This window comes from Procambarus clarkii, chromosome 7 (assembly GCF_040958095.1).
Source record: "Procambarus clarkii isolate CNS0578487 chromosome 7, FALCON_Pclarkii_2.0, whole genome shotgun sequence".
Classification (NCBI taxonomy): domain Eukaryota; kingdom Metazoa; phylum Arthropoda; class Malacostraca; order Decapoda; family Cambaridae; genus Procambarus; species Procambarus clarkii.
Genome location: NC_091156.1, coordinates 30,599,317 through 30,626,851, shown reverse-complemented (window position 1 = coordinate 30,626,851; position 27,535 = coordinate 30,599,317). Strand labels below are relative to the sequence as shown.

Genomic DNA, 27,535 nt, shown 5'->3' with positions numbered 1-27,535 from the left:
AAAACTCTAGCCTTCACAAAGGGGCAATTTAGGGCAAGTGACAAGGAAGATGTAAGGGTTTTACTGAGGGTGGCTGGCATAGACCCAACCCTCATACGTAATTATCGCGCTAGATCTCAGTTAAAAGGGGGGAGGGGTATCCATAGGAGACCCCATTGGGAGCCGTATTGAAGACCTATATGAAGACCATCTTAAAGACCACCATATTCAGTTGCATATCCACCATGGAGCAAGCTTCTAGACCCACTCCTCCCCCAGCTACACCCCCAGAAGACAAATCTCCCTTATTAAAGAAGTTGGTTGCTACTCAGCGGTACTACAAGTATGTCGAACACAAATGTAGATTGATATATGCATTGTGGGATTGTTATGACCGTCTTGTGTTGAGTGCCCCTCCAGAACGGTTTTTTAAGTCATTTGGAGAGACGGTGAAACGTTATGAAGAATATTCATCCCAGGAAATCCAGACGGAGATATGGCAAATGGAAAAATTAACCTTCCAACATCGAGACCAGATTACAGCCTTCGAGACTGGACGGAGTGTGTATGGACTTTTAAGGTAGGGAAGGCAGCCTCTACACCACACCCCATACATCCCTCCCCCTCCAGGTGGGGGACACAGGTGTATTTAAAGGCCTCCACCGTCACCCTCGGTCACCATAGTTGACGACGACTCTACCCCGTTCCTCTCAACCGCCCCTCCGCCATGGCTTTATCGTCCATTAAGTCAATAGACAGCGACATCACCGACACCCACGCCTTTGGGGTCGGTGATGTGATCGTTTACGATCTCCCCGCTGCTGTTGTGCGTCCCTATGGACTGGCAAGTGTAATTTGGAAATGTTACAACTATGCCCGTGTGGAACGTGAAGGACTGACTCGTGTCAACAGGGCCACAATACGTTACCGGTCTACCCCGGGTGACATCGAGGTGAAGATAGCTCCCCTACCCTCCGACGGTCAAGACATTGTCGAAGAGCCAGTCTTGTTCTTCCGCCCCACCATCGTGGCGCTAATTTCCGCTTTCGGCGCAGGAGCACCCTTCGAGTCCAACCCTATAGCTCAGGAGCAAGTGCAGTCTTCCTCCGACATCCACTACATCACCAATGTCACCCTGGATACTGCCAAGAATAGGCTATATTGGCTGAAAACAGCCCTAACAAAGGTTGGCAATCTCATGGTAAGAACTCCAACCATGTTTCGGCTGGTGGTGCCCCATGGGCTGGGGGCCTCCCGTGATGGCATGGACAACTGGCACAAGGACGTCGGGCCCATGCTCATTTCGCTCAACGCTGAGCTGGCCAAGCATAACAAGGAGTTGGTAATCCTCAAACGTCCCTCTACCATCACCCCATCGATGGTACCCCTCCCGAATGATGATCCCAGGGGAGAGGGTGATAGTAAAACTATCACCCTAGATGCAGTGGTGGGGGAGGGTGCCACCACCCCAGGAAGCTCTTCTCGTTCTACACCACCAGCACCACCAGCCACCCCCAGGAAGAAGAGACACCTACAAGAGTACTCATCCACCTCCAGCGCTGCTCCACCCCCACCCACAACATCTGGCACGGCCAAACGACGGATCGAAACCACTATTGACTTCGACCCCCTCTCAAATCATCGTATTGACACCATCCTCGATGGAGAGTCACAGGAAATATTCCTGTTATCCTCATCACCGAAAAAACAACGAAAGCTGTAACCATCAACGCTCAAAGAAGACGCGCCAGCACCACCACAGTCAGTAACAGCAGCAGCAGCAGCAGCAGCAACAGCAGTACCTCCATCTACAACAGCTTCGGTGGTGGTAGCAGTAGCAGGTCCACCGACGATGGTGACAGTGTTGTCAGCGGTAGTGGTAGCGGCAACGGTACCACCAACTACAGCAGTTCCGGCGGTGACAGCGGCAGCAACAGTACCATCATCGCCGGCAGCGGTAACGGTAGCGGCAGCAGTACCACCAACTACAACGGTTCCAGCGGTGGTAGCAGCAGCAGCAGCAGCAGTACCGTCAGCGGTGGCAGCGGTGTCAGTGGTACCAACAGCTCCCCCAGCAGCAGCGGCAGCGGCAGCAGCGGACGACAGCAGTACCAACAGCTGCTGCTCTTTATATGTAATTTGTTATGGGGGAACAAAATGTAGTTGCCCCTGTTGTAGTTCTTTTAAAAGTAATATTTCCTTAGTAGATTAATAAAATAAAATATAAGTAATGATGTTTTATTCCCACCCCAGTCAGTACATAACTTAACAATGGACGAGGAACACTACATATACCTCACTAGCCTCGACCAAGAAGATATATACAACAACACAAGTTCAGCATTTACAAACACCATCCCCACTCTACATTTAAACCCTTCCATTAAACATGAAGTGGCCTTAGTCAACATACTCCTACCCAGACGAATTAACGCTATCATCAAGGATGAGGGGGAGTCTGGTATAGACGTCTATGCTACTTTTAAGCGAGGAACTCTTTCTAAAAGCCCAGAACATCTCATCTACACCTTCACCCCCAAAACCAACATATTATCCAGAAACATCACATTCATCACGAGTGAGCTTAGCCGACAAATAATCACCGACATGAAGCTTAGCTTCCGAGGTGATTTCAAAATATACTTCTCAGAAAGAGAACCAATCCTCACCTATGATCAATCCTTAGAGCGAGTGTTACTATCCTCTACACTTAACAATGAAGGCACTGGTTCCTTATATTCTCTTAGTCTTCAATTTAAACACAGAATAGCTAATGTACTTGGTTTTGACAGCAGTCGCAAATACACCATTTATCAGGCAAAATCAGATGACATTACAGCAGCCTCAAAGATCGTGGCCTCATTCCCCCCAGACAATGACGGAGGTTGTGACTATTTACTCATTTATAGTGACGTCATCGAGCCGGATCGTTACGGGGGACAAATTGTAAATATCTTAGATGCAATCAATTATCATGACTCTTATTCTAGAGGGGCTCACCCCCTAGTGTACAAGACATTAAATACTAACACGTTGGAGAAGGTGAGCATTAAGATAACAGATCAGTTTGGGCGAAAGGTTAGTTTTGAAGATGGGAGGTCGGTTACGGTAGTCTTACACCTCCGCCCTAAGGTATAACAATATAATCTATATAAATATAAATATATATATATATATATATATATATATATATATATATATATATATATATATATATATATATATATATATATATATATATATATATATATATATATATATATATATATATATAGAAGTGTTTACCCACATCATCGGTTATTATAAGAAGAGGAGTCGGGATGCGAGTACCTTTCCACACACCCTCCCAGAAGGAGTATGGGGAGATCTTCTCCCCCCTCTCTGGGAGATACGGGGTGAGGGGGGGAGCGATGAATGACATACGCACATTCCAAGCGCCTTATCTCAGATCTGGTGGTGGTTTTTTTGGGACCTTAGCCGGCTTGGCTCGACGAGCCATACCATTTTTCATGAAAACTGTAACGCCGACTGCTATCGATTTTGGGAAAAATGTTCTTGGTGATTTAACCAGTGGTAGACGGGATGTAAAGAGCGCTCTGAGAACTCACGGTATTGATGCTCTTAAGACTGTGGGGAAGAAATTGGTAGTAGGCGGGAAAATTAAAAGACTCTCTAGGAGAAGAAAAAATAAAAATAATAAATGTAAACGAGCCCTTGGGTATAAAAATGATGTATTTTCACTACAGTAAGCAGTCATACTTCACCTTTCGGAGGAGATCATGGCGGAGGCTAGTGGAGCTGGGTTGAAAATCCCTGTAGAATATTATACTTCCAGTATTATTGACCAATTTCCTAGAAGTAACAGAATACGTAATGTGGAGAGTTCAATTGCCTCCACACAGCAAATAGACATTCTACCTGTTAACCTACCTATTAATCAACGTTTGCGGGATAATTACTTAGAATTCCGCATCCCCGGAACCCAGGGCGCCTTCTTAGATTTAGCTAATATTGTTATAGATTTTAAGGTATCTTTAACGAAAGATGACGATACCACAAAATTGGAAGAGGATGACCATGTGGAATTTGTTAATGGGTTGTCAAATACCATGTTTAAAGGTGTTCAGGTGTTTTTAGGAGAGCAGGTAGTTGAAACAAATTCTAATTTTAATTATTGGTCGTTTATTAAATTAATTACCTCCATGCCTCCATCAAAAATGTCTTCCTTGGGGAGGATTGGAGCCTTTCGTAGGGACTGGAGTGATGATGGTGTAATCCCTAACGAATTTACTAATACATTTTTTACTGGGGCAACCGCCAAGGATAAAAAATTTATGACCGATTTAAAAGGTAAAGGATTGTCAATGTGTTTTCCCCTACTATTGGACGTAACAACCCTAGACCAATACATATTAGATAATATAGATGTGCGCCTAAGATTGGAGCTCTCCCCACATGCTTGGGTGCTAAATACAAGTGTGGACGATGGCTCTAAGTATCGGCTGCATATGGATTATGCTAAGTTGTGGGTAACACGAGTGTTCCCCTACCCAAGTGCTTACCTAGCCTTAAACAGCTCACTGTTAGCATCCCCCGACCCCATAAGCTATACTTTCAATAAAACCATTTCTAAAACATATGTCCTAGCAGGGAATCAAACTAGTCTCTTAATTGATCAGCCTTGGGCGCAAGTAATTCCTCACAGGATATTCATGGTAATTGTGCCAATGAATTATTTCGCTGGCCTTCACCAAGGTAATGGATTATATTTTGAAAATGCAAAACTGAAAAATATCGCCATGTATTTGAACAATAATGCAATTTACCGAATTGGTGGTGATTTCGACAATCATTATGCCCGACTTTATTACGAAACTTTGAAGACATTAGGCTTAGAGCGTGATTCACTTCTAGCCTATGACACTTTTAATAAGGGAAGATCGATATTCGCCTTTGACTTAACCACCATTCAAACAAAGGATTCCCTCCCTGTGGAGAAATCTGGCAACTTGCGTATGGAGCTTGAGTTTGGTGGTGGTGTTACATATAACAGGCTGGTTTTACTGTTTGGGGAAACGACCGGGGTACTATCCATCGACGGACAGAGAACTGTTCTGTGTGACGTGCGAGCTTAAAAACATAATGAATTGTAATGATATAAATATTAATTTAAAAAATAATCTAGGGGATCGAGCACTCTACCTAGGTTGTTATAATGCTGATGAAATAGAACATTTAAATATCTCATCAAGAAAACCTATTGTTCTCATAACTAATATTTTACCATCACATAGCAGATTAACTATGGGACATTGGGTAGCTATTTATGTTGATAAAGTTAAACATCGAATGTTTTTTTTCGATAGTTATGCAATGTCGGCGGTTACTTATGGACATTATTTTCAAGGATTTATTAAAACTAACACAATAACAAAGGTGTTTGGAATGTGCTACAGACTCCAGAGTGATTTTACCCTTGCTTGTGGACTGTATTGCGTAATGTTCGTCCATAGGGTGAGTCACCTGGGGTTGCCTTCAACAGTACATTACTTACATAATGTATTTTCAAGCGTTAGTTTAAAATTAAATGATAAACGAGCCCTCGCTTATGCGAGACGATATTTTCCTATGAAACATCACTGTGTTAGGACATTTTGTAGAGGAGTAAGGGTTGGTTCTTATAGGTGGTGTAGAGAATATTTTTGTTAGCTAGGCAACCCACCTAACAGGGGGATTACCCCACATATAAAACACCTCTCACCCCACAACCTCCCTAGAAGACCCCCATCCCCCTTATCCTACAAATGGAAGGCGTCTCCCCAGAAACACACGCAGGGAAGATTGAAGTCCTTGAAGGGCCTGGTTAGTATTACCCTCACTTTCTGGTAAAGATTTATTTTTTTTCCCACAATAGAAAGTTTGCTCAACCTCTATTTTACCTCTTCTTTTTTTTCAGTGCAATTCTTAGGACCTGTCCACATTTGTAGAGTAGTAATTCTACGAGGAAGGTCTGCCCCAAACAAGATGCTGTTACGTACCCTAATTGATGATGCCTGCTGTAGAGGACACAAGGTCGCTCCTGCAGGGGGAGAGGTATGTACTAACTGTTCTTAGAGGAAATAGAATATTTTTCAAATAAAAGATATAGTCCTATAAATTATTTTCCCCATCTCTTTCCAGAACACTTCAGATGAGAGTCAGAAGGAAAGTCGCCCAAAAGGCAACCAGCCAACTCACCCCACTCCCCCAAGAGAGGGGGGAGGGGGTCAAGACCTCCCCCCACTCACCACGGATGGGGAGACGTCAGAATTCTACTCAGATGAGGAAGGGGAGGTGGAGGGGGGAGAGGGATAGGGGCCATAATTAACTTCTTATACATCATTTGTGATTTTTACCTAATAAAACATTAATAAATTCTTTGATTTTTTTTAACCCCTGGAGGAGATTTATAATTTAATACCCCTATATAAGACCCACTCAACCTCCGCTGGGTGTGGAACTCTGTTACGGTAAAGTCAAGGCCATTAGGTACGAGGAAGGGTACGGGCGACCACCCTCACCGGGAGGAACCTGTTTTACACCTGCCCCATAGAGGAATGTGGGGGCGTAACTGGCACTCACCCACGAGTGTTTATTATACAAATAAATTCATTTTTACTTAAATATATTGTCATACTTTACTGTATAAATGAACATGATCATAGTGGCACATAATAGATACCTATCTTCACTGTTTTTTCGACTGCTACCACTCACACCTTGGGTGACCTAATATGGAGTGGCACTATGTGGCTCCCCGCTTCTGATTTTCTTATCTGATTACCCTACATAGGTGGCTCTATCTGTCACCAAATAATCTACTGACAAGTAAAATTGAACATCCTAAGGTTCCTAACCAACACGGGATAGATATGATAGAGTCCAGTAGGCTCAGGAATCTGTACATCAATAGATTGACAGTTGAGAGGCGGGACCAAAGAACCAGAGCTCAACCCCCACAAGCACTATTAGGTGATTACAGAGGCTATATGATGTGCGGTTAAGATTTCGTATAGGGACATATGCATGCGTGGCCGACATAAGTAAGGCATTCCTTACGGTAGGTCTACAAGAAGAAGATCACAGTTACACAAAGTTCCTCTGGATCAAGAATCCTAGTGATCCCCACATTGATATAATCATATACAAATTTACATCAGTCTTGTTTCGTGCTACTTCTTCCCCATTTTTGCTTCAAGCAAACTTAGATATGCATTTGAAGAAGTCTAATAGCCCAAATAAAACTGAAATCAGCAATAACCTGTATGTAGATAATTTCTAGGGAACTACGAGCAGTGAGGAAAAACTGCTTAACATATATCATGAGGCTAATCGAAAGTTGATGGGAGCAAATATGCCTCTTCAGTCGTCGGCCTCAAATAATTCTAAATTTAAATCAACTAATTGAAGACGAATTTCCTGACTACAAAGTACCTCAGAAACTGAAGGTACTAGGAGTTGAGTGGAATAAAACTCCAGATGAGTTGACTATTAAATCGGTGGAATCAGACACCGATAACTTATCTATTAGGAAACTACTATAGGGTAAACTGCTTGTGCAGGAATGCTGGCAAAGAAAATAGGTTGGAATGATCCATTACCAAATGCCTTACTAGAAAAATGGCAACAGTTAACAACAGATCTAAGTATCATAAACAACCCTATGTTCCCTCGTAATATAGTAAAATCTGATCCACCAATAAAGTTGCATGTGTTTTGTGATGCCTCAGGAAAGGCGAATGACACTGTAGCCAATTTAGTAACAAATGAGCAGCCCACACTTCTCACATCTATAGCTAGGGTGGCACCGTTAAAGAAACTGTCATTGCTACAGTTGGAATTAATCACTCTACTGTTTGGCGTTAGATTGGTTCATTACCTGACCAAAACATTAAATAACCTCCACTTTACTGAAACAGTGGTATGGTCAGATAATGAGGCAGTCTTACAGTGGGTAAGAAATTATAATAACAAAACTTCCTACGTAAGTAATCATGTAAGTGAAATGCGAGAATTGTCAGCAGAGTACAGACTAAGATATGTACCTACCAAGGAAAATCCAGCTGACTACCTTTCCAGAGGATTGACGTTAAGGCAGTTAGCCAGAACCGAGGTATGGTTCAATGGACCTCAGTGGCAGTGACCTAAACATAAACCACAAGTCATTGTGATCAATGTCACTGTTCTCACTGAGACACCAGAATAACCTCGGAATCTGGCAATTGATCCTAGTAAGTACTCTGAGTTAAGTAAATTACTAGGTGTAACGCAAGTAGTATTTGATTTCCCGAACTGAATGGGGATGAAAGACAATTTCCTAGTCCAATAAAGTAATGGGTCAAGCGAGCCCAGACTGAGACATTTGGGAAGGGTTATGAAATCCTCCCTGATAAATTAATAAAAAAAATCTGGGTCTCTGGTTTGACGCAGACAATAATAATATCCTAAGGTGTGGAGGACGCCTGGAACATGCCAACATAAATTTGCATGTAAGGAACCCAATGTTGCTCCCCCGACATTACATCATCAGCTGGCTAATTGTGTTGCACATACACAAGCATGGCACTTTACATGGTAGAGTACTAGATACTCTCACCGACCTGAGACAAAAGTTCTGGCTTCATCAAGGTCGTCAGACTGTAAAATCAATCATAAATTGTTGTGTAATCTGCCAGAGGTACGACGCTCGGGTGTGTCCTTATCCAGGACCTCCACCACTCCCTAGAGAACGAGTTGTCTACCTTCGTTCTTTTGAAACCACTGGGCTAGATTACACAGGAGCATTAACCCTCACAGGCACTAAGGACAAGGTTCCAGTGAAAGCATACATTTGCCTCTTCACTAACACAATCACCAGGAGAGTACACCTACAGGTGACTCCCGACATGAGTGTTGAGTCATTCTTACAAGCATTCCACAGGTTTGCTGCCCATTGATCATGCCCCAAGTTATGATCTCAGACAATGGGTCCAACTTGGTGGCTGGGGAAGCGTGTCTGGGAGAAAAATGGAATCACCCAGAGGTATATTTTGCCCTCAAAGGCAGTGCCACTGAAAGTTCATACCTCCCAGAGCACCGTGGCATAGAGGTTTCTATGAATGGATGACAAAGGTAGTAAACCGTTACCTTAGTAAAGCCCTACACCGTCAAAAAATCAACCTACAGGAGCTCCAAAATGTTGTCACAAAAATAAAAGTTCGAGTCAACAACTGACCTGCCTCTTTGATGATATCTCACAACAAGAACCACTTGTCAGATAAGAGTCTCTCTTATCTGATGTAAGGGTGATTTCTTAGCTCTCCAGTGTCCCTAACAGACGAGGAACCAGAACATCCTTCATATGTCGGGGGAGTGACTTAGTCCAAAAGTTTCAAACACCTCTCAAGAGTGATAGGCCGGTAGAATAACGTGTGGACTCGAGAGTATCTAACCGCTCTGAGAGAATATCATAACGGAGCAAGTAGCCTCTACAATAAAATTAATCTAAAATTTGGACATATTGTATTGGTAGACGGTGACGGCCCACGTTCAGAGCAATCCATAGCTAGAATAGTTTCTGTGTATCCGGATTACCAGGGCGTCTTAAGAATAGTGAAAGTCAAGTGCTGAAGCACCACTACTCATAAGATATTAGAAAAATTAGTTCCTTTATAGCTAGCAGGAAATGAAGTCACTCACAACTCTATAACACCTGCCACTCCAGAGAGGAACACTCCTGAAAGGAACACACGTCCGGAATGGACTGCAGCACAACATTGCAGAATTAAACTCAAACAATATTACAGCTCTGAGTGAATACAGCTGAATATAAAACGAAGACTGAATTTGGTACAATCATCATTAGCAGAGATGGTTCTGAGGGCCTCAGTGGATGGTCAGTGACCAGTTGCCTGATCAGCTGCAAGTCATAGTGACCAATGCCATTGATCCCACTGCACTTCTGGAATCATACTTGACTGTGGTAATTGATCATATTCAGTTCTCTAAGTAAATTAAAATGTAGTTAAGCTAGAAAATCTAGCATAATCCAATTTAGCACGGCAGTATAATTGCTTAGAGCTTTCCAACACCTGCAACACTAATACGGCACATCCGTACAGCACAGACCTTACTAACCTAATATTAAATTTAAAATTTCGAGGGTGAGTATCAATGTACGTCACTCCTAAACAGTGGACTCCGACCTGTGTTTCTCTCCCCTGGAATTATGTTGGAATTTTCCAACCTTACATTACTAACCCCTGACATAACTAGTTAAAATGGTTATGTCAGGCATTTACTAATAATTCTAACAATATTGCATATATTAGATAAAAGCGCAGCCAAGAATTCCAACATAAACTGGAGGAGGAATTGCGTCAGCCAAACGTCCTGTCCTGTATAATTCCCTTAATGAATCTTTAATATTTCCTGTTTTTATGTTGAAATACTAAAGAAAGTATTTATTAAAGACTTAAATGATTAGTAAATAATAAATATGCCCCTTCCTCCTATAACCAATTATTAAATAAAAGCCCCGAGACGCTTCTAGCATGAATGCTGGGAGGAAGGGCCGGGCGAGTGACGCCAAGCTAAATTAGCACATGGCAGTTGGAACGTGCAGACGCACTAGGCTTCCTAGTGAATTGACGCCATACTTGTGCTCCTGACAACTCACAATTGCACAAATAACCAGTATTTAAACAAGTGCAAACTTACTGAGACCTGCAACAAAGGAACGAAAAAATTCCACACAAGTGTAGAGCTCTACAACAAGGAAGTGTCTCTCCACGTTTTCATGTTAATCAATGAAGTGACCATTTCCGAGACGGTGCTTGGTTATGATACCTGTGACCCCCAAAACCAGGGTAAGCTATCATGTCAGCACTTGCTTAATTTTCCTTTAATATATATGGTGTTGATAATTGTGCAGTACATGATAATTTTTTGGCAGGTAATGAGCCACAAGAACGTCGGTCAACTGTTGTGTCACCAGGATATGTCAGAATACCCGTTGTGTCATGAAGTTATTCCTGATGTATTACCTTGCCAACTAGCCTGTTGCTTCATCCACGGTTCAGGGAATTCTTGAGCCAGAGATCAGGCCATTCCTATGTTGAAGCTTATGCCCCATACCTTTAATACTAACCATTGAAATCTAAGTCATAAGTCTTGTTATTCATTTCAAGTGATATAGATAACATGTAGATACATAAACCCCCCAATTATGTGTAGAGGGTAACACCCTGCAGAATATGTCAATTTTAATATAGTCTGCCTAATTAAATTAAATAAATACAACAATTGCCTGCTGGGAAAATGCCCCACTGCATCCCTAGGAGAAAGGTTCTAAATACATTTAGGTCCATGTCAGACCTAAAACCTTACTGCTAACGCACCAGGAGTTTTAGGAAAAATTGATCAGAATTTAGAGTAAGATTGAATTTTTTCAGAGACCATTTTCGGAGAATATGTGCATAGAATTTTTGTTAAAGAAAATATAGCATTAGCAAGAACATTTTATTTTGTGTCCATTTACTGCCGTGTCACCCATTTTAAGACCGAAATTTTTCAGAGAGCAGTTTAAGACCAAATTTTTTTGAAGACCAGTTTAAGACCAACTGGTCTGCAGTTGGGACTTATTGTAATGACAAACAAGTAATTCTAATGTCCTGGCCTGAACGATTAGGGATGATAATGATTATAGTGAAGCATTCTATAATTTAAAAGAATTTAAGGGACAAAAACTACATTGTTTTGAAGAAAAGGAAGGGGGGGGGATGCTGTGTGTGCAATGGATTTCTTAACTTGTTGGCTAAAGACTTTTATTTTGTGAAATTGAATACATGTTATTACGTTAATTCTTTGTAAATTCTAATGTTCATTTTAATATAAAACTGTAGTAACAATAGCAGCATATAAAACTGTAGTATGAATAACAGCGTATGTTTAGGTACTATTATTATGAATAACTGTATATATTCAAGTATTATGATTTAATCTAAAAGTCTCTTGAATTAAATATGTTTATGTCTAAATATGTGTATGTATATGTTTATGTATTATGATTTTTCTTGAATAACTGTATATGGTAAATGTAAAAATTAAACTTGATGTTTTTTTTTCTGAATATGATTTCTTTAACCTTAATGAAATAAGTTGCTGATAATATGTGGAACTACATACAAGTAAGTTTACTTTGGTATATTACTTAAAGTTGATTGTCACTAAGTAATGACATGTCTTGGTAAGTTTAACAGAAAATATCGTTTAAGAATTAACTTGAAAAGTTACCCATGACTATTGAAGATGTATTTTTTAATTAAGTTGAGTTACGAAAAGATTGCCTTAAGATGTTGGAAGTAATGACATAGTGTACTGGACAGTATCTTTAAATGCACGAAGAAGACTTAGAATGTTTCTTTAATTTACGCAGGTCAGTTAGAAATTAAATTTGACGTCTCTGAGAACACATTTGACAGATCTGAGAATAACTTTCTTTTATTAAGAGGACATTGAGAGTGTCTTTTAATGCATGAAAGGTCTTGCAATAATTCTTTTGATATGCGAAGAATATTTTTGTTAAGATACTTTGTGAAGAAGAGCCCTATATTAATTTTTCATACTTTATGAAAGAGTACTGTTAGTTGATAAATAATGCAAAGGTGATGCTTTTAAACTATTCGAGTTTAACCTTAGATAACATATGTAAATTAATTGTTGGTACAATTTATACAGTGAAAGAGTAGTTTTGTTTAAGAACTGAGTTAGTAAGAACTCCTAAGTTGAAGAAGAGAATTACATTAACAGTTTTAAAAAATAATCAACGGTAAAGGACTGATTAAACAAAAAGTACTTTGTAGCAACTTGTGGAGAATTGGTAATGTTGCTGTTGATAATGCATAACAATGAACTACTTACTGAATGGCAAAAACAATTGGGTTGAATAATTAGTATAAAGATGAACAGAGAAGATGTATGGGAATGCAATGAACCTAGACATCACGTTGCAACTGGTAGAGGGGGGATTGATGGAGGAAAATTGTGAGAAAGGGTAGCAAGATAGGGAAAAACATATGGGGGCATGGAAAGGAGTGTGGGTGTTTGCAAGCAGAAAACAAGATGCACGGAGAACATGTGAGGAAATGTAAATGATTGAAGGATCTTGTAAAAAAAGGTTGGCGAGATGAGCGGAGAACAAGTTAGGACATGTAGAAGAAAAGTCGAAACGTTGTTGTGTATATTTACATAGGAGTTTTGCAAAAATGTGATAAGATACACGGTAATAGCTCTTTAAGTCTCAAGTAGCATGCGAAGGACTAGAGAACATGTAAGATTATGCGATGAACACAGAGAACATGCAAGACTATGCGATGACTTGAACTTGCAGAGAACATGAAAAAGATTGTCTAAAATGTTGTACAGAGAATATGCTATGAACATGGAGTAAACACAAAAATACGATAAGATTATTGAGCAATTGCTACATTTAAAATTGTTAAGGGGAGAACAAAATTGTTCAGGGTGGGGTTTAGTGGGGTGGGGGTGGGAAAATATGGAAGAAGGCAGGAGGGAACAATAAAGATATTTACACATGTGTGGTCAGACTTGTGCTTACTTAGATATGACAGAGCAAGGTAAGGGATGTGAGCGACTTAATTGTTCAGGAATAATTAACTAATTAAGTTTGATGAACATTGAAATGGGACAAGAGTTGGAGCTCGGAATTTGCTTTGACCAATTTTACTATGTACGAAATATAGCGATTTTAAATTTTAGGGTAATTGGGTAGATATTACCAAAGATAAGCGAGGGAAGTAATGTGGAGAACAGGTGCTGGAACTCGGTAACTGCTATGATCTTATTTACTATGTCAGAAGTATATTGGGTTTAAATTTCGAGGAAATTAGACTGATACTAAAGAGATTGTATGAATGAAGGAGGGCGGGGACGGGAGCTAGAACTCGGTAACCTGATTTTCTTTACTTTCTCTTTCAGAAATATGACTGTTTAAATTTCATGAGATTTAGACTGATACTAGCTAAGTTATACAAATTAAATAAGGAGGGGGGGGGGCTGGAGGTGGAGTTCGGTAACTGCCTTTATCATATTTACTACATCTGTAATAACTATATTTTAAATCTTATGGAAATTGATTTGGTAATAGCGGAGTTGTGAGAGCAAACTAAGGAAATGGTGAGTGAGAGGAAATATACAAAGTAATTTGTCCAACTTGGACAGAATCTGGAGCTCGGTAACTAATGGGATGTATTTTACTATGTCTGAAATACAGCTTTTTTAAATTTTAGGGAAATTGATCTGTTAGTAACAAAGTTGTAGGAGTAAAGTAAGGCAGAGGACAAGAACTAGAGCTTGATAATTCCTTTAATCTATTTTACTCTGTTCGAAATGTAGCAGGTTTAAATTTAAGGGAAATTAAAGGATAATAACGGAGTTGAAGAATAAAGTACAGCGGATGACAAGAGCTGGAGCTTAGTAATTGCTTTGTTCTAATTTTACAATCATAGAAATACAGAGGGTTTAAATTTCAGGGGGATTAGACTGTTTGTATCAAATTTACATAAGTAAATTAAAGCGGAGGACGAGAGCTAGAACTCGGTAATTCAAGTTTTCTTTTTTTTTTACTTCGTTTGAAATATCTATCATTTAAATTTCAAGGAAATTTATCTGTTCATAGTGACACTACACTTATTTATGTATAGAATCGTGTTCAAGAACTAACTTCTGATGAACTTTTTAAAAATATTGGCTCAATTTTGTAGAATTCAATTATATCCATCAGAACTCTTTTAAGACCACAGCGAGGATTAAAACTGAAAAAATTTGGTCTTAAACTCGCTCTGACAAATTTTGATCTTAAACTGGTCTCTGATAAATTTTGGTCGTAAACTGGTGACAGCAGTAAATGGACAAAACAAAAAGTAATTACAAAGGGATCCATTTTCTGTCATAAAACGTCTATGAACATATTCTCAAAAAATTGTCTCTGAAAAAATTATGTCTTAAACTAGACTTTAAATTTTTTTGTCTGAAACAACGTGACAGCGCAAGGAATAAAAACTCTGAAAAATTTTCCCTGAAACTCCTGACTCGTTAGCGGAAAGTTTTCAGGTCTGACCCTGGGACCTTTCTCAGGGTGACACGTTATCAGTAAGTTTAAAACAGAATACCGCTAATGCATCAATCAAACTACCTAAATAAAGAGGAGTAAGATGTAGTAATACTGACTGGTGCCTAAATATAGAGGAGCAAGTTCAAATAATGATGACTATTGCTTAAATAAAGAGGAGTAAGATGTAGTAATACTGACCGGTGCTTAAATAAATAGGAGTAAAATGAAGTAATAATGACTATTACATAGATCAAGAGCAGCTAGATACAATACTGACCCTAAATGAAGAGGGAGAAAGACGTAGTAATAATTACAGGTGCCTTAATATGGAGGTGCAACATGCAGTAATACTGGCTGAAGCCTAAATAAAGAGAAGCAAGATGAAGTAAAATGACCATTGCAGAAACAAAGATGAGCATGATGCAGTAATACTGACTGGTGCCTAAATAGATAAAAAAAATGCACTAATACTATGGTTTAAAAAAGATCAATATTTATGTAGTTAGTATAAAATAAAATACATTACACTGGGTAAGATCAACAAATGTGTAAGCTGCTTTACTGGAGGAAGTTATATTTACCCCCAATCAATCGCATGACTGGCGGCCAAATATTGTCACATTCAATAAAGTATGAGAGCCTCCACGGTTCACACAGGCGCCATCGTCACCCTGGGACGTCTTCATAGATTGCTTAGGCGACATGTTGAATTGGTCTGTGTGTTGACCCTTGTGGTCGCTCAGTGTGTGGTGGCGCTCTTGCCCTTGGGACACGGGCTTGCAACTCTCACCTTCTCTAATATTTGTAATATGCTGCAAACTGAATAGTGAAATTCTGTTCGCATGTGGACTCACCAATCATTTATATTACAGATCCCGCCTCCAGGCCTTTGTAGTGCAGTTGATGCGCAACTTGTGAAAGAAATACATACATACACACACACACACACACACACACACACACACACACACACACACACACACACACACACACACACACACACACACACACACACACACACACACACACATATATATATATATATATATATATATATATATATATATATATATATATATATATATATATATATATATATATATATATATATATATATATATATATATATATATATATATATATGACAATGTCAGACCACGGAGGAAAAATGAAACAGGAATTTCCTTAAGTACTTTCGTATATTAAATACATCTTCAGAAGGTCCTTCCTTTGGACCTTCTGAAGATGTATTTAATATACGAAAGTACTTAAGGAAATTCCTGTTTCATTTTTCCTCCGTGGTCTGACATTGTCACATTCTTAATCACGTGTTTATTTTCGTGATATACACACACACACACACATATATATATATATATATATATATATATATATATATATATATATATATATATATATATATATATATATATATATATATATATATATATACAAATATATGTATATATATATATATATATATATATATATATATATATATATATATATATATATATATATATATATATATATATATATATATATATATATATATTAGTATATTTTGGTAGCAGTCTTTCCTGTAGACATATTTTATTAAATATGACCGAAAAAGTAAGATTAATAATTCTAACACGAATTTTCTCAATCTTTCGTACATTATGCTTCACTGTTGGAGGTAAATCAAAAATCACTTCTCCAAAATTCATTTTTATTTCTAGTCTGACGCGACACGGGCGCGTTTCGTAAAACTTATTACATTTTCAAAGACTTCACAAATACACAACTGATTAGAACTTGCGTTTCCCTGATTTTATATCTACATTTGAGTGAGGTGGGAAGGGTGATGTGGCATTACATTTGAGTGAGGTGGGAAGGATGATGTGGCATTAGAGGATATTAATAGGGTATTAAAAGTATCAACACAAGACAGAACACGAAACAATGGATATTGAATAGAAGTGTTTGTAGAAAGCCTATTGGTCCATATTTCTTGATGCTTCTATATTGGAGCGGAGTCTTGAGGTGGGTAGAATATAGTTGTGCAATAATTGGCTGTTGATTGCTGGTGTTGACTTCTTGATGTGTAGTGCCTCGCAAACGTCAAGCCGCCTGCTATCGCTGTATCTATCGATGATTTCTGTGTTGTTTACTAGGATTTCTCTGGCGATGGTTTGGTTATGGGAAGAGATTATATGTTCCTTAATGGAGCCCTGTTGTTTATGCATCGTTAAACGCCTAGAAAGAGATGTTGTTGTCTTGCCTATATACTGGGTTTTTTGGAGCTTACAGTCCCCAAGTGGGCATTTGAAGGCATAGACGACGTTAGTCTCTTTTAAAGCGTTCTGTTTCGTGTCTGGAGAGTTTCTCATGAGTAGGCTGGCCGTTTTTCTGGTTTTATAGTAAATCGTCAGTTGTATCCTCTGATTTTTGTCTGTAGGGATAACGTTTCTATTAACAATATCTTTCAGGACCCTTTCCTCTGTTTTATGAGCTGTGGAAAAGAAGTTCCTGTAAAATAGTCTAATAGGGGGTATAGGTGTTGTGTTAGTTGTCTCTTCGGAGGTTGCATGGCTTTTCACTTTCCTTCTTATGATGTCTTCGATGAAACCATTGGAGAAGCCGTTATTGACTAGAACCTGCCTTACCCTACAGAGTTCTTCGTCGACTTGCTTCCATTCTGAGCTGTGGCTGAGAGCACGGTCGACGTATGCGTTAACAACACTCCTCTTGTACCTGTCAGGGCAGTCGCTGTTGGCATTTAGGCACATTCCTATGTTTGTTAACAAACATAGGAATGTGCCTAAATGCCAACAGCGACTGCCCTGACAGGTACAAGAGGAGTGTTGTTAACGCATACGTCGACCGTGCTCTCAGCCACAGCTCAGAATGGAAGCAAGTCGACGAAGAACTCTGTAGGGTAAGGCAGGTTCTAGTCAATAACGGCTTCTCCAATGGTTTCATCGAAGACATCATAAGAAGGAAAGTGAAAAGCCATGCAACCTCCGAAGAGACAACTAACACAACACCTATACCCCCTATTAGACTATTTTACAGGAACTTCTTTTCCACAGCTCATAAAACAGAGGAAAGGGTCCTGAAAGATATTGTTAATAGAAACGTTATCCCTACAGACAAAAATCAGAGGATACAACTGACGATTTACTATAAAACCAGAAAAACGGCCAGCCTACTCATGAGAAACTCTCCAGACACGAAACAGAACGCTTTAAAAGAGACTAACGTCGTCTATGCCTTCAAATGCCCACTTGGGGACTGTAAGCTCCAAAAAACCCAGTATATAGGCAAGACAACAACATCTCTTTCTAGGCGTTTAACGATGCATAAACAACAGGGCTCCATTAAGGAACATATAATCTCTTCCCATAACCAAACCATCGCCAGAGAAATCCTAGTAAACAACACAGAAATCATCGATAGATACAGCGATAGCAGGCGGCTTGACGTTTGCGAGGCACTACACATCAAGAAGTCAACACCAGCAATCAACAGCCAATTATTGCACAACTATATTCTACCCACCTCAAGACTCCGCTCCAATATAGAAGCATCAAGAAATATGGACCAATAGGCTTTCTACAAACACTTCTATTCAATATCCATTGTTTCGTGTTCTGTCTTGTGTTGATACTTTTAATACCCTATTAATATCCTCTAATGCCACATCATCCTTCCCACCTCACTCAAATGTAATGCCACATCACCCTTCCCACCTCACTCAAATGTAGATATAAAATCAGGGAAACGCAAGTTCTAATCAGTTGTGTATTTGTGAAGTCTTTGAAAATGTAATAAGTTTTACGAAACGCGCCCGTGTCGCGTCAGACTAGAAATAAAAATGAATTTTGGAGAAGTGATTTTTGATTTACCTCCAACAGTGAAGCATAATGTACGAAAGATTGAGAAAATTCGTGTTAGAATTATTAATCTTACTTTTTCGGTCATATTTAATAAAATATATATATATATATATATATATATATATATATATATATATATATATATATATATATATACATACATATATGTCGTATCTAGTAGCCAGAATGCACTTCTCGGCCTACTATGCAAGGCCCGATTTGCCTAATAAGCCAAGTTTTCCTGAATTAATATATTTTCTCTAATTTTTTTCTTATGAAATGATAAAGCTACCCATTTCATTATGTATGAGGTCAATTTTTTTATTGGAGTTAAAATTAACTTAGATATATATGACCGAACCTAACCAACCCTACCTAACCTAACCTAATCTATCTTTATAGGTTAGGTTAGGTAGCCGAAAAAGTTAGGTTAGGTTAGGTTAGGTAGGTTAGGTAGTCGAAAAACAATTAATTCATGAAAACTTGGCTTATTAGGCAAATCGGGCCTTGCATCGTATATATATATATATATAAATATATATGCGAACAAGCCTGAATGGTTCCCAGGACAATATGCAACTGAAAACTCACACCCCAGAAGTGACTCGAACCCATACTCCCAGAAGCAACACAACTGGTATGTACAAGACGCCTTAATCCACTTGACCATCACGACCGGACATAATGAGGTGATAGCCGAGGCTATTTGAACCACCCCACCGCCGGCACTCGGATAGTAATCATGGGCATAGCATTTTACCAAATCACCTCATTCTTTGGGGCACACGTGAGGAACACAAATGCGAACAAGCCTGAATGGTCCCCAGGACAATATGCAACTGAAAACTCACACCCCAGAAGTGACTCGAACCCATACTCCCAGAAGCAACACAACTGGTATGTACAAGACGCCTTAATCCACTTGACCATCACGACCGGACATAATGAGGTGATAGCCGAGGCTATTTGAACCACCCCACCGCCGGCACTCGGATAGTAATCATGGGCATAGCATTTTACCAAATCACCTCATTCTTTGGGGCACACGTGAGGAACACAAATGCGAACAAGCCTGAATGGTCCCCAGGACAATATGCAACTGAAAACTCACACCCCAGAAGTGACTCGAACCCATACTCCCAGAAGCAACACAACTGGTATGTACAAGACGCCTTAATCCACTTGACCATCACGACCGGACATAATGAGGTGATAGCCGAGGCTATTTGAACCACCCCACCGCCGGCACTCGGATAGTTCATTCAGGCTTGTTCGCATTTGTGTTCCTCACGTGTGCCCCAAAGAATGAGGTGATTTGGTAAAATGCTATGCCCATGATTACTATCCGAGTGCCGGCGGTGGGGTGGTTCAAATAGCCTCGGCTATCACCTCATTATGTCCGGTCGTGATGGTCAAGTGGATTAAGGCGTCTTGTACATACCAGTTGTGTTGCTTCTGGGAGTATGGGTTCGAGTCACTTCTGGGGTGTGAGTTTTCAGTTGCATATTGTCCTGGGGACCATTCAGGCTTGTTCGCATTTGTGTTCCTCTCGTGTGCCCCAAAGAATGAGGTGATTTGGTAAAATGCTATGCCCATGATTACTATCCGAGTGCCGGCGGTGGGGTGGTTCAAATAGCCTCGGCTATCACCTCATTATGTCCGGTCGTGATGGTCAAGTGGATTAAGGCGTCTTGTACATACCAGTTGTGTTGCTTCTGGGAGTATGGGTTCGAGTCACTTCTGGGGTGTGAGTTTTCAGTTGCATATTGTCCTGGGGACCATTCAGGCTTGTTCGCATTTGTGTTCCTCACGTGTGCCCCAAAGAATGAGGTGATTTGGTAAAATGCTATGCCCATGATTACTATCCGAGTGCCGGCGGTGGGGTGGTTCAAATAGCCTCGGCTATCACCTCATTATGTCCGGTCGTGATAGTCAAGTGGATTAAGGCGTCTTGTACATACCAGTTGTGTTGCTTCTGGGAGTATGGGTTCGAGTCACTTCTGGGGTGAGTTTTCAGTTATATATATATATATATATATATATATATATATATATATATATATATATATATATATATATATATATATATATATATATATATATATATATATATATATATATATATACATACATATATGTCGTATCTAGTAGCCAGAATACACTTCTCGGCCTACTATGCAAGGCCCGATTTGCCTAATAAGCCAAGTTTTCCTGAATTAATATATTTTCTCTAATTTTTTTCTTATGAAATGATAAAGCTACCCATTTCATTATGTATGAGGTCAATTTTTTTATTGGAGTTAAAATTAACTTAGATATATATGACCGAACCTAACCAACCCTACCTAACCTAACCTAATCTATCTTTATAGGTTAGGTTAGGTAGCCGAAAAAGTTAGGTTAGGTTAGGTTAGGTAGGTTAGGTAGTCGAAAAACAATTAATTCATGAAAACTTGGCTTATTAGGCAAATCGGGCCTTGCATCGTATATATATATATATATATATATATATATATATATATATATATATATATATATATATATATATATATATATATATATATATATATATATATATATATGTCGTACCTAGTAGCCAGAACTCACTTCTCAGCCTACTATTCAAGGCCCGATTTGCCTAATAAGCCAAGTTTTCCTGAATTAATATATATACTATAATTTTTTTCTTATGAAATGATAAAGCAACCCTTTTCTCTATGTATGAGGTCAATTTTTTTTTATTGGAGTTAAAATTAACGTAGATATATGACCGAACCTAACCAACCCTACCTAACCTAACCTAACCTATATTTATAGGTAAGGTTAGGTTAGGTAGCCAAAAAAAGCTAGGTTAGGTTAGGTTAGGTTGGTTAGGTAGACGAAAAAACATTAATTCATGAAAACTTGGCTTATTAGGCAAATCGGGCCTTGAATAGTAGGCTGAGAAGTGCGTTCTGGCTATTAGGTACGACATATATATATATATATATATATATATATATATATATATATATATATATATATATATATATATATGCGAACAAGCCTGAATGGTCCCCAGGACTATATGCGAATGAAAACTCACACCCCAGAAGTGACTCGAACCCATACTCCCAGAAGCAACGCAACTGGTAACTACAGGGCGCCTTAATCCGCTTGACCATCACGGCCGTCAAAAGGAAGTGATAGCCGAGGCTATTTGAGCCACTTCCCCGACGGCAACTCGGATGGTAATCTTGGGCATAGCATTTCACCAAATCACCTCATTCTTTGGGGCACACGTGAGGAACACAAATGCGAACAAGCCTGAATGGTCCCCAGGACTATATGCGAATGAAAACTCACACCCCAGAAGTGACTCGAACCCATACTCCCAGAAGCAACACAACTGGTAACTACAGGGCGCCTTAATCCGCTTGACCATCACGGCCGTCAAAAGGAAGTGATAGCCGAGGCTATTTGAGCCACTTCCCCGACGGCAACTCGGATGGTAATCTTGGGCATAGCATTTCACCAAATCACCTCATTCTTTGGGGCACACGTGAGGAACACAAATGCGAACAAGCCTGAATGGTCCCCAGGACTATATGCGAATGAAAACTCACACCCCAGAAGTGACTCGAACCCATACTCCCAGAAGCAACGCAACTGGTAACTACAGGGCGCCTTAATCCGCTTGACCATCACGGCTGTCAAAAGGAAGTGATAGCCGAGGCTATTTGAGCCACTTCCCCGACGGCAACTCGGATGGTAATCTTGGGCATAGCATTTCACCAAATCACCTCATTCTTTGGGGCACACGTGAGGAACACAAATGCGAACAAGCCTGAATGGTCCCCAGGACTATATGCGAATGAAAACTCACACCCCAGAAGTGACTCGAACCCATACTCCCAGAAGCAACGCAACTGGTAACTACAGGGCGCCTTAATCCGCTTGACCATCACGGCCGTCAAAAGGAAGTGATAGCCGAGGCTATTTGAGCCACTTCCCCGACGGCAACTCGGATGGTAATCTTGGGCATAGCATTTCACCAAATCACCTCATTCTTTGGGGCACACGTGAGGAACACAAATGCGAACAAGCCTGAATGGTCCCCAGGACTATATGCGAATGAAAACTCACACCCCAGAAGTGACTCGAACCCATACTCCCATAAGCAACGCAACTGGTAACTACAGGGCGCCTTAATCCGCTTGACCATCACGGCCGTCAAAAGGAAGTGATAGCCGAGGCTATTTGAGCCACTTCCCCGACGGCAACTCGGATGGTAATCTTGGGCATAGCATTTCACCAAATCACCTCATTCTTTGGGGCACACGTGAGGAACACAAATGCGAACAAGCCTGAATGGTCCCCAGGACTATATGCGAATGAAAACTCACACCCCAGAAGTGACTCGAACCCATACTCCCAGAAGCAACGCAACTGGTAACTACAGGGCGCCTTAATCCGCTTGACCATCACGGCCGTCAAAAGGAAGTGATAGCCGAGGCTATTTGAGCCACTTCCCCGACGGCAACTCGGATGGTAATCTTGGGCATAGCATTTCACCAAATCACCTCATTCTTTGGGGCACACGTGAGGAACACAAATGCGAACAAGCCTGAATGGTCCCCAGGACTATATGCGAATGAAAACTCACACCCCAGAAGTGACTCGAACCCATACTCCCAGAAGCAACGCAACTGGTAACTACAGGGCGCCTTAATCCGCTTGACCATCACGGCCGTCAAAAGGAAGTGATAGCCGAGGCTATTTGAGCCACTTCCCCGACGGCAACTCGGATGGTAATCTTGGGCATAGCATTTCACCAAATCACCTCATTCTTTGGGGCACACGTGAGGAACACAAATGCGAACAAGCCTGAATGGTCCCCAGGACTATATGCGAATGAAAACTCACACCCCAGAAGTGACTCGAACCCATACTCCCAGAAGCAACGCAACTGGTAACTACAGGGCGCCTTAATCCGCTTGACCATCACGGCCGTCAAAAGGAAGTGATAGCCGAGGCTATTTGAGCCACTTCCCCGACGGCAACTCGGATGGTAATCTTGGGCATAGCATTTCACCAAATCACCTCATTCTTTGGGGCACACGTGAGGAACACAAATGCGAACAAGCCTGAATGGTCCCCATCACGGTCTTCCTTTTGACGGCCGTGATGGTCAAGCGGATTAAGGCGCCCTGTAGTTACCAGTTGCGTTGCTTCTGGGAGTATGGGTTCGAGTCACTTCTGGGGTGTGAGTTTTCATTCGCATATAGTCCTGGGGACCATTCAGGCTTGTTCGCATTTGTGTTCCTCACGTGTGCCCCAAAGAATGAGGTGATTTGGTGAAATGCTATGCCCAAGATTACCATCCGAGTTGCCGTCGGGGAAGTGGCTCAAATAGCCTCGGCTATCACTTCCTTTTGACGGCCGTGATGGTCAAGCGGATTAAGGCGCCCTGTAGTAACCAGTTGCGTTGCTTCTGGGAGTATGGGTTCGAGTCACTTCTGGGGTGTGAGTTTTCATTCGCATATAGTCCTGGGGACCATTCAGGCTTGTTCGCATTTGTGTTCCTCACGTGTGCCCCAAAGAATGAGGTGATTTGGTGAAATGCTATGCCCAAGATTACCATCCGAGTTGCCGTCGGGGAAGTGGCTCAAATAGCCTCGGCTATCACTTCCTTTTGACGGCCGTGATGGTCAAGCGGATTAAGGCGCCCTGTAGTTACCAGTTGCGTTGCTTCTGGGAGTATGGGTTCGAGTCACTTCTGGGGTGTGAGTTTTCATTCGCATATAGTCCTGGGGACCATTCAGGCTTGTTCGCATTTGTGTTCCTCACGTGTGCCCCAAAGAATGAGGTGATTTGGTGAAATGCTATGCCCAAGATTACCATCCGAGTTGCCGTCGGGGAAGTGGCTCAAATAGCCTCGGCTATCACTTCCTTTTGACGGCCGTGATGGTCAAGCGGATTAAGGCGCCCTGTAGTTACCAGTTGCGTTGCTTCTGGGAGTATGGGTTCGAGTCACTTCTGGGGTGTGAGTTTTCATTCGCATATAGTCCTGGGGACCATTCAGGCTTGTTCGCATTTGTGTTCCTCACGTGTGCCCCAAAGAATGAGGTGATTTGGTGAAATGCTATGCCCAAGATTACCATCCGAGTTGCCGTCGGGGAAGTGGCTCAAATAGCCTCGGCTATCACTTCCTTTTGACGGCCGTGATGGTCAAGCGGATTAAGGCGCCCTGTAGTTACCAGTTGCGTTGCTTCTGGGAGTATGGGTTCGAGTCACTTCTGGGGTGTGAGTTTTCATTCGCATATAGTCCTGGGGACCATTCAGGCTTGTTCGCATTTGTGTTCCTCACGTGTGCCCCAAAGAATGAGGTGATTTGGTGAAATGCTATGCCCAAGATTACCATCCGAGTTGCCGTCGGGGAAGTGGCTCAAATAGCCTCGGCTATCACTTCCTTTTGACGGCCGTGATGGTCAAGCGGATTAAGGCGCCCTGTAGTTACCAGTTGCGTTGCTTCTGGGAGTATGGGTTCGAGTCACTTCTGGGGTGTGAGTTTTCATTCGCATATAGTCCTGGGGACCATTCAGGCTTGTTCGCATTTGTGTTCCTCACGTGTGCCCCAAAGAATGAGGTGATTTGGTGAAATGCTATGCCCAAGATTACCATCCGAGTTGCCGTCGGGGAAGTGGCTCAAATAGCCTCGGCTATCACTTCCTTTTGACGGCCGTGATGGTCAAGCGGATTAAGGCGCCCTGTAGTTACCAGTTGCGTTGCTTCTGGGAGTATGGGTTCGAGTCACTTCTGGGGTGTGAGTTTTCATTCGCATATAGTCCTGGGGACCATTCAGGCTTGTTCGCATTTGTGTTCCTCACGTGTGCCCCAAAGAATGAGGTGATTTGGTGAAATGCTATGCCCAAGATTACCATCCGAGTTGCCGTCGGGGAAGTGGCTCAAATAGCCTCGGCTATCACTTCCTTTTGACGGCCGTGATGGTCAAGCGGATTAAGGCGCCCTGTAGTTACCAGTTGCGTTGCTTCTGGGAGTATGGGTTCGAGTCACTTCTGGGGTGTGAGTTTTCATTCGCATATAGTCCTGGGGACCATTCAGGCTTGTTCGCATTTGTGTTCCTCACGTGTGCCCCAAAGAATGAGGTGATTTGGTGAAATGCTATGCCCAAGATTACCATCCGAGTTGCCGTCGGGGAAGTGGCTCAAATAGCCTCGGCTATCACTTCCTTTTGACGGCCGTGATGGTCAAGCGGATTAAGGCGCCCTGTAGTTACCAGTTGCGTTGCTTCTGGGAGTATGGGTTCGAGTCACTTCTGGGGTGTGAGTTTTCATTCGCATATAGTCCTGGGGACCATTCAGGCTTGTTCGCATTTGTGTTCCTCACGTGTGCCCCAAAGAATGAGGTGATTTGGTGAAATGCTATGCCCAAGATTACCATCCGAGTTGCCGTCGGGGAAGTGGCTCAAATAGCCTCGGCTATCACTTCCTTTTGACGGCCGTGATGGTCAAGCGGATTAAGGCGCCCTGTAGTTACCAGTTGCGTTGCTTCTGGGAGTATGGGTTCGAGTCACTTCTGGGGTGTGAGTTTTCATTCGCATATAGTCCTGGGGACCATTCAGGCTTGTTCGCATTTGTGTTCCTCACGTGTGGCCCAAAGAATGAGGTGATTTGGTGAAATGCTATGCCCAAGATTACCATCCGAGTTGCCGTCGGGGAAGTGGCTCAAATAGCCTCGGCTATCACTTCCTTTTGACGGCCGTGATGGTCAAGCGGATTAAGGCGCCCTGTAGTTACCAGTTGCGTTGCTTCTGGGAGTATGGGTTCGAGTCACTTCTGGGGTGTGAGTTTTCATTCGCATATAGTCCTGGGGACCATTCAGGCTTGTTCGCATTTGTGTTCCTCACGTGTGCCCCAAAGAATGAGGTGATTTGGTGAAATGCTATGCCCAAGATTACCATCCGAGTTGCCGTCGGGGAAGTGGCTCAAATAGCCTCGGCTATCACTTCCTTTTGACGGCCGTGATGGTCAAGCGGATTAAGGCGCCCTGTAGTTACCAGTTGCGTTGCTTCTGGGAGTATGGGTTCGAGTCACTTCTGGGGTGTGAGTTTTCATTCGCATATAGTCCTGGGGACCATTCAGGCTTGTTCGCATTTGTGTTCCTCACGTGTGCCCCAAAGAATGAGGTGATTTGGTGAAATGCTATGCCCAAGATTACCATCCGAGTTGCCGTCGGGGAAGTGGCTCAAATAGCCTCGGCTATCACTTCCTTTTGACGGCCGTGATGGTCAAGCGGATTAAGGCGCCCTGTAGTTACCAGTTGCGTTGCTTCTGGGAGTATGGGTTCGAGTCACTTCTGGGGTGTGAGTTTTCATTCGCATATAGTCCTGGGGACCATTCAGGCTTGTTCGCATTTGTGTTCCTCACGTGTGCCCCAAAGAATGAGGTGATTTGGTGAAATGCTATGCCCAAGATTACCATCCGAGTTGCCGTCGGGGAAGTGGCTCAAATAGCCTCGGCTA

At 41.5% G+C, this 27,535-nt stretch overlaps 1 long non-coding RNA gene across 1 annotated transcript; it reads left to right on the top strand.

Moving 5' to 3' along the window:
* Positions 1-5,763: 5,763 nt before the first annotated feature.
* LOC138358281 (uncharacterized) lies at positions 5,764-6,304 on the top strand. Its single transcript, XR_011225309.1, has 3 exons — positions 5,764-5,841; positions 5,936-6,072; positions 6,160-6,304. It is a non-coding gene; the product is annotated as an uncharacterized lncRNA (long non-coding RNA).
* Positions 6,305-27,535: the final 21,231 nt, after the last annotated feature.